Here is an 8,267-nt window from a genome sequence, read left to right as displayed (position 1 = left end):
TGATAGAGAACGAACGATGTATTTACCTTAATTATATTCAAAAGTCATTATATATATATATATATATATATATATATATATATATATATATATATATCATTTCATGATATACAGTACTAAAATTTTACTCCGCTCTCAAAATTCTGCCATCTCTCTCCCCACATCCACCACTGCTGGCGGCTCACCTCCAACTGCGCAACGCTACGCTCTGTTCACATCCAACTGCCCAATACTACAATACCAAAAATTCCAACAATGCAAACCAGCCACAGACTGCTCACAACACAGTTAGTGATTTTCATACAGAGCGTTACGTGGCGTTACCAACATAAAAACCTAAACAGCCTACTTATACAGGAGGTGATGTCAGCGGTTCTGGCGGTGCGGCGGCTGCCATCGTGTTGCGTCGACTACCCAGCGCGAAGTGGTTCTCGCGCTGGCTGCCAAGTATCGGTAGTTGGCAGTCGTGTGGTCAGTTGATAACCTCCCTACCACTGGTAGGTTTCGACATCTGAAGACACCTCACAGTCGAACAGGAACGTGAATCCCAACAAGCCGTATTACTGACTTTGGCTTTGAAGTTTGGTATTGGCAGCCATCTGTGATATGGTGTTGTCGGAAGACAGTTTCTCCAATCAGTAGGTGGTAGGCGGCGAGCAGCATGAAATTCATCCTCTAGAGGCCATTATCTTGAGTACAAATTTGACTATTATACACTATTGTTGAGCAGTGCCGTCGTTAAGGTCGTCGCCTGCATCTAAATCCTCCAAACAAAATTAAATCTAATATTTATCTTCCAAAGTTACGGGAACTGAGATCCATGGTACCGAAATTCAGGAAATTATATTTTCCATAAATTGATTTCATTATATAACACAATTTCACTTTGAAACTACACAACACGTCTTATCACCAGGACATGAGAACAACGAAAGGTAACTAATACTAAAACTAATAAACGAAGAGCGTATAACTTCCTTTGTTAGCCGGTGTTAAATACTTTCCAAGTGGATCTTTGGTGCGAGAGTCGATTAATTATCTGTACATTTATCAATAAGAAAAATTATAAAGTTCCTTTATAGTATCCTGCGGTTTTCTACAGCCACGCACAGTCGACCTTTTCCCATACACTACAGCGTCATCAGGAATCAGTCGCAGACTGGTATCAGATTGCTTGTGTACGTAATGAATAAGAGAGATGTGTCACACTTCCGAAGGTCACTTTTGACGATACCTTATCTTCAATCAAAACTCGCCGTCCAGGACAAGATGCTAGGTTCGGCTACTTAAAAACCTTCGGGTCACATGATGCTAGTAAAAAAGTCGTAAAATATTTAGACGAACAAAATTTCATTTTACATAAGACAGAGCCAGCATTAACGGTACCAATGTGAAAAAATTAGCGTCACCTGTGAGAGGAACAGAGTTAACATGGGAGGAAGAACAGCAAGAACATGAAGAAAACTGCTGTACAGCTTCCGCTACACTTAATGCACCACACAAAAGTTATTAATTTGCGTTGGAATACCGGCCTGTTACACCTGTTTGTTACCTGTCGTGACATAGGTTGACTACCATGGTTTGCACACTAGTATATAAGTCAAATATACCACACAGGAAAGATGAGTAATCTTGTTTAACGGAACACATAGAAAACTTATATCACACTCTGACATAAATACTAATTCTCCTATATTTGTGAATTGCAGCGTAATGGAAAGTGAACGTGATAAAAAAAATTGAATGTACAGTTGAATCCAGGTGTGTTTTCTAAATAATCTTCTGGTGCATCTCTTAAAGAGCCAGATAGATATTGCATCATTATTAGTGAACTGTGAAATGGCTGACAGATTTCACCACGCCAAAATAGGATAACTGTAAACTAAATCTATATAATTCTATTGTGTTTTCCTTCGTATGACAACGTAGTTCGACTGTCAAATTTCTTCCAATGAACTGGATTACAGGCGTAATTCTCATAGCTGTTACATGAAAAAAATTGCAGTTTTTTCCTAAGTGCCACAGTAGCTGTCACTTAAATTAATTAAAGACCTTGGATATTTCGTTCTCTTAGCGCTCTGCTGGCAACAGCCGCTCCAACTTCTGCCTGCGACGCCACTGCTCGGTAAAACTGGGTTGCAAACAACTCACCAGTGATTTGCCAGCCATCAACGTCGGCACCGAAATCGGAACTGCTACTTCTCCGTTAGGTAGCACATCAGTTGTCAGCTGGTGACTGAAATGACTCATATCTAGTCTTCTCACCACGGAATATTGACGTGACAGAAACTTAATCCTCTCTATGGCCGGGGGTTACTCTAACCTCTCAATCACTGATGCAGAAAATTCGCACTTGTGAATTATAGTCCACTTCAAGCTGTTGTTATGCATATAACAAATAAAAACACACTTAATTTGTGTGTGCGCAAATAAAGGTGCTTACAGCAGAGACTTCTTTTTTCTTTAAGTTTGCTTCTCCGAGATCCATTATGTAGTTTGATACGACAGTGATTAACGGTAATGTCGGCCCTGCTGCTAGATGCTCTGCAGTAGCCACCTTTGCAATCCAAACTAATCGCCTTCTGGCCACATATGAATGTAAAATCGCTAGCGAGATTAATGAATTTTTATATTGTTTCTCATAAATAATTAATTCACATTCATTGACACATGTTGCAGAATGGTGGTTGGCACTTGTTTGTTTTTCAAATACACGTAACAATTTTTCCATATGAAAGGACACATTACAGTCTTGAAAAATCCTATCTCTTGATGGAAACAATGCTTGTGTCACTGAAGGAACATTATCATAAATAATAATTTCTTAAACCTAAAGAAAAGAAGACTGACTGGGACATACTAAGTGTTCATTCGTCGGATACCTGTTGTATACGTTTGTTCTAATAAGAACTCTTCTTTGCGTTCACTGTGTATACAAGAATTTTTGACAATAACACCTCCACTACAAATCTTTCACGTGTTATGTACTTGTCATTCTAAGCCTCACCTACAGTAGCATCACACCTAAAGATGACGGCCAGGTGAACCGTGGAAATATTGTGTCGACCTGACTTACAGATACGGCTGCATGCCGATGAATCACAAGTTATTCTTTCGGGAAAGTTCACGAATTCACATAGTTTGTTTCCAGTTATTTTCCAGAGAGTTACAAGAACGACTTATAGTTTCTTAAACAGAATCAATTTAAATTTCTGTCATTGTATTAACAGATCTTGAAGGTTTAACGCTAATACTGCGAAACTCGTGTTTTTATTTGTTGAAACTCGTGTTTGCATTTGTCTCGTTGGTGTCTGAGAAACTGGTAGAAACTTAATCTGACACTGAAACATGTATATCTCAGTGCAGGGAAACAGAATTTTATTAAAATAAATTTTGAACGAAAGTATGAGAAGCTCTCTCTATACGATGTGAAATTCACAATAGCTGGTAACCCGCTTTCAATGAGATTTATATATTCTATTTGACTGCAAAACAAAATGATTCGGATATAAATGTTGGCACTGAATGTTGCTAATCTTTGTCTTTAGTCGTGCTAACAATCACTGTATCAGAACTGTTGATGTCATTACACAGTAAATAAACACATAAATTAGCCGGCCGGGGTGACCGAGAGGTTCTAGGCGCTACTGTCTGGATGCCCGCGACCGCTACGGTCGCAGGCTCGAATCCTGCCTCGGGCATGGCTGTATGTGATGTCCTTAGGTTAGTTAGGTTTAAGTAGTTCTGAGTTCTAGGGGACTGATGACCTCAGAAGTTAAGTCCCATAGTGCTCAGAGCCATTTGAAGCATATAAATTAACGCATCTGACTTCATGATAAACTACTTGAAAACTTACGAGATAGCACTTTTTTGAAACTGATTTTAAACCTCTGAAATCATGTGATATTTTACAAAATACATTTTGACAATCGCTATAACTTACAATGGACATGAACTTGAAAGATAATTAATTTTTGGCGTACCTGTGAGCGCGGAACGCTCATCTGTTCTGCAACCTATTACTACTAAGATAATGACGCAACTGTCAAAAATCAAATTTCATTTACTGTACTTGCTATGAGCAATGCAAGACGGCATCTTATCACTTTTCATACAAATACTCACTATGTGCAACGCGACTATAAAAACACATTCATAAAGGTATAGAAAGAAAAAGGGGGAACTGAAATTAACGACTGGTAAATGAGAACAAAGAATCCAAGTATATCTATGCATAATTAAGCATAACAACAATATATCTTTTCATAAAGTTCTCACAACTGGGAAGTTAGCAAAATATTTATTAATAACTCTCTTGTTTAGAGTTACTTTCCTCAACACTTGTTACAACTTTAAGACAAAGCCGTACCCCATCTTATAAAATTTCTACTGCCAACTTCAGCCATGCGAACGTCCTAACAATAAGAAAATACACAGTTATAAATATGAGAAAACTGAATTACCTTAACACTTGCGTTTGTAATGCTTCCATTAATATTTGCTCAATATCTTCAATATTCCTGAAAAACATCATACTACAAAATCCTTTTTTTAATAATGCTGCCTCCACAACACGGCATGCCAGCCTCCGTCCTTTTCAAATCAAGTACACTACCAGACTGTCCAACACACACTGACTGCTACTCTCTTCAAAAGAAGTAATCTCTCCGACCGACATTCGCGGTCTCAATAACAGATGTACGAAGAAGTGGTGACATCGATACGAGAGAGGTGGAGTAAATTTATCAAATTCACAAATTCATTTGCATTTATAGTCAAAACTTCTTGAAAATAGTATTTGCAAATAAGAGGGCTACCTTTCAAGCCAGAAACGTTCAAACTTTTAGTGGTGGACCAAGCATACGGTACATAACTTGCTGTGTCCAGAAGATTTTCTGCTGGCGGAATTTCCATTTATGTGAAGTGTTCAAACGAGCGCCCATTTCCCTAAAGCAAACTGAAGCCACCTTTATTAAACGATCTGCTGACCAAATCTGAAGTCATCAAGTGATGTGGGTTTGGTGACATAAGCAGGATATCCCCAAAAAAAATAAATGAACTGGTGTTAAAATAGGCGACTGTGCAGGCCTTAGGACCTTGGTAATGTAAACACTGCCATTATACCTATTGTTCAGTCATTGCATGAGATGACATGCAGAATGGACTGGGTGACCACCATTCTGCATTTTCATACGACCTGTAATATCCAGACTAACATTTTCTGAGAGCGCACCTAAATTTTCGATGACAAAAGCTCGATACATCTCTCGGTCAGAATACCCGTGGCGTGGACCAACGACTTTATCTCGAAGGATTTCTTGATTCCATACTAGGCGTTAAGAAACAACCTCTATTGAAAATGTATATCACACACACACCTAGGATTTCCTGTGGCCCTAAGGCAAGTTATGAATTTGTGAATATGGATCCATCAGAGAACATAACTTCTTGTCAGACGTCCAGAGTGAAATTATGCACGGACCATTCGCAGAAAGCAACTCTCTGACTGAAATACAAGAACTTCCCAAGCAGCTACTGTGGCAGTGACAGGTTGTACAGGTGAAACTTGTGACCGTGTACTGTTCGCCACACACATCTGTGACTGTTACCAGTGACTGAAGCGACTTCTCATAAACTGATGTGAGGGCAGAAACTCATGGAAATTTAATGAGAGAATCACGTTTCTTACATTTACCCAACTTAATAAATATTACTTCCACCTATTAATTTGGGATCTACAGAGAACAAATGGTTCAAATGGCTCTGAGCACTATGGGACTTAACTTCTGAGGTCATCAGTCGCCTAGAACTTAGAACTAATTAACCTAACTAGCCTAAGGACATCACACACATCCATGCCCGAGGCAGGATTCGAACCTGCGATCGGAGCGGTCGCTCAGCTCCAGACTGTAGCGCCTAGAACCGCACGGCCACTCCGGCCGGCTACAGAGAACATCATTTTGTCTTAAACACCATGTATAACTGACTGTACTCCCTCTTAGACCTTCCACGTCATTCAATCGACTGTCAGGGGCTACTGCTAAATATATGTAAAGCTTTGCATTTGCCTGATAGAAGTCATTGTGTAACCAGATGACTAACCATCAACTTCATTTCAGAACAGAGTATTTGATTTGCACAAATCATTACCTCCCTCCCCCCCCCCCCAACAGTTTAATATATGTTTTTTCCAGTGAACATGGTAAATTATTGTGGTCTCACATCAAGACATTTAAAAATCTCAAAATAAGGAAGTGCTGCATGTGAAGCAGCGAAAGGCAACACAAATGTTTAAATAATTAGATTGATGGACAGACCTAACTGTTTAAGTAACAAGGGCAAGGTATCTGCATAAGTAAGGGAAAGACAGATGTTACGAATACAACAATTAAAGAGAATTTTGGAGAAGAGAGAAACACCAGCATGAATACCAAGAGCTCAATGAGTGAACCAATATTAAGCAAAGAAAGGAAAACTGAAAAGTGGAAGGAATATATAGAGAGGCTGTACAGTGGAAATGTACATGAAGACAGTATTACAGAAGCTGAAGAGTAGTAAATTTAAAGACTTAAGTTGAATCAAGGAACCTGGAGTACACGACATTCCATCAGAATTATATAGATACGTGGGAGAACCAGTCACAACAAAACTTTTCCACCTGATGTGTAAAATTTATGAGACGGGCGAAATTCCCTCATTCCGTAAATATAATGTAAAAATTCGAATTTCAAAGGAAGTCAGCGCCGATAGGTGTGAATGCTGCTAGTAATTAATGGTTGCAAAACACTGATACAAATTATTTACTGAAGAAAGGAAAAACTGATTGCAGAGAAAAGTAGGAAAACACTAGGCAATAATGACTTTACTACTCAGTTTGGAAGACAGGTTACGGAATGGAAAGTTGTTTAAAAGCATTTGTATATTTGGAGAAGCCTTTTATAAATCTTGATTGAAATACTTTCTTTGAAATTCTGAATGCAACAAAGATAAAACACAGGGAGCAATAGGAGGTGTACAACTTGCACCGAAACAAGACTGCAATTATGAGAATAGGATATGAAGGGGAAGAAAAGTAGTAGAAAATGGGGCAAGACAGGGTTGTAGCCTTTCCCTGGTCCTATTTGATCGGTACTTAGAGCAACAATGGATGAATTTGGAAAGGTAATTAAAGATGAGGGAGAAGAAATAAAAACTAGGAAGTTTGCCATTGACAATTTAATTCTGTCAGAGACAGCAAAAAACTAATGAGAGCTGTTGGGCATGGCAGGTAGTGTCTACAAAAGAGTTTATGGGGTGAACAGCAACATAAGTAAAACTAGAATAGAGAAATGTAGTCAAATAAGGTCAGGCAATGCTGAGAGAATTAGAGTAGGAAATGAGACATTATAAGTAGTTGATGATGGTCAAAGTAGAGAGAATATAAAATGCAGACTGGCGATAACAAGGAAAGCAAGTCTTTACAAGTGAAATATGTTAGCATAGAATACAAATTTAAGTTTGTTTGTTTTCACGATAAGTTTGTCTGATGGGAAAACCAATAATAACTGATAAATTTAAGTATTAGTAAGGCTTCTCTGAAAGGTTTTGTCTGGGGTGTAGCCTTGCAGTGAAGTGAAACGTGGATGCTAAGCAGTTCAGACAATTAGAGAATAGAAACTTTTGAAATGAGGTAATGCACAAAAATGCTAAATATTACACAGATAGATCGAGTAACTAATAAAGAGGTCTGAAACCAGCTTGCGAAAAAAGAACTTTTATGGCTATTCAAAGACGAACAAGCTTGTCCAGGACAGACTATCGTGGAGAAATGCCCAAACCAGTCTTCCTGGCACTTTATTTTTAAACATCAGTTGTAGTGCTTAGTTGATAAAGTATTGGCTGCATGGTATGAATGTTGAAAGTCAGTAAAAACAAAGTATAAAAATTAAATATTCTGTCAATGCACTGTTTTTGGTAGAATGTAAGAAAAGATATGACCGTGTAATACAGCAACTCCAGAGTGATCACAGAAATATGGCAGCTGTGAATGCTTCCAGAGTATTGTTTTACAAGTGAAAACCAAAAGGTGTCAGAATTTTACAGATAAATCAGAAAATAAGCTGTGAAGATGAGGTGTTTAAACCAGTGTTCAGATTATTTTGTTTAACTCGTGCTCTAACTCATTCTAATAACTTCCTCACATGACCGCTCCAACAGCTAGGTTGCTTGGAGTGGATCTGTCTTGAATGTTTAGATATTGTACCTTTTCACTTTTTCAACTCACAGCT

This window comes from Schistocerca piceifrons, unplaced genomic scaffold (assembly GCF_021461385.2).
Source record: "Schistocerca piceifrons isolate TAMUIC-IGC-003096 unplaced genomic scaffold, iqSchPice1.1 HiC_scaffold_2356, whole genome shotgun sequence".
Lineage (NCBI taxonomy): Eukaryota > Metazoa > Arthropoda > Insecta > Orthoptera > Acrididae > Schistocerca > Schistocerca piceifrons.
This window is presented reverse-complemented; position numbering follows the sequence as displayed.